Raw genomic sequence first — 713 nt, forward strand, 5'->3', positions numbered from 1 at the left:
TAACCTTAAAAAACTTTTGTTTAAACAAAATATTAAAAATATAATAATTTATGTTGCTTCTTTTTATCGACTTAAATTTTTTAAAAAAATAATTTCATGACACTAAAATTATCTTCATAAAATTGTCAGAATTTGAAGTGTCAATAATATAATATTAAGAAATTAAGTCTATTAGTAAAAGCCTGCTTGTTCGTCAAGAATTATATGAACTTTTTACACCAATAACTAATTTTTGAAGTGTGATTATATCATAATATAAAGAGAGGGTACGTATGTAACTCCTTACATAATAAACATATATACACACAAAATTTTGATTAAATATATCTGATGGTCTAATAATAGACATCGCTCTACCTTTAGCAAATAAAAACGGACTTATTCTTTTTAAGACTTTAAAATCATCAAAATAGACATGTGTGTCTAATATACTAATTTTTTAAATATGCTTCACAAGAAAATAAACCGTACCTTTAACTAACTAATTAAGTGCTAATTAAAAATACAGATAAATAATTAATTAGAAATTATATACGTATATACACCTAATTTTGAATCTTCTTAGTTAATAAAAGAATTTAGGTGATCAATAATAATTTTTAGTCATCATATAATTAAAAATTCTATTTCACTGCCTTTTCTTCAAAAATTAAAGTATAGTGTAGGATCATATTCGATTAATTAATTTTATTTGTTTTTTCTTTGGTTGGGTA

The sequence above is a fragment of the Arachis ipaensis genome, chromosome B05 (genome assembly GCF_000816755.2).
Source record: "Arachis ipaensis cultivar K30076 chromosome B05, Araip1.1, whole genome shotgun sequence".
NCBI lineage: Eukaryota > Viridiplantae > Streptophyta > Magnoliopsida > Fabales > Fabaceae > Arachis > Arachis ipaensis.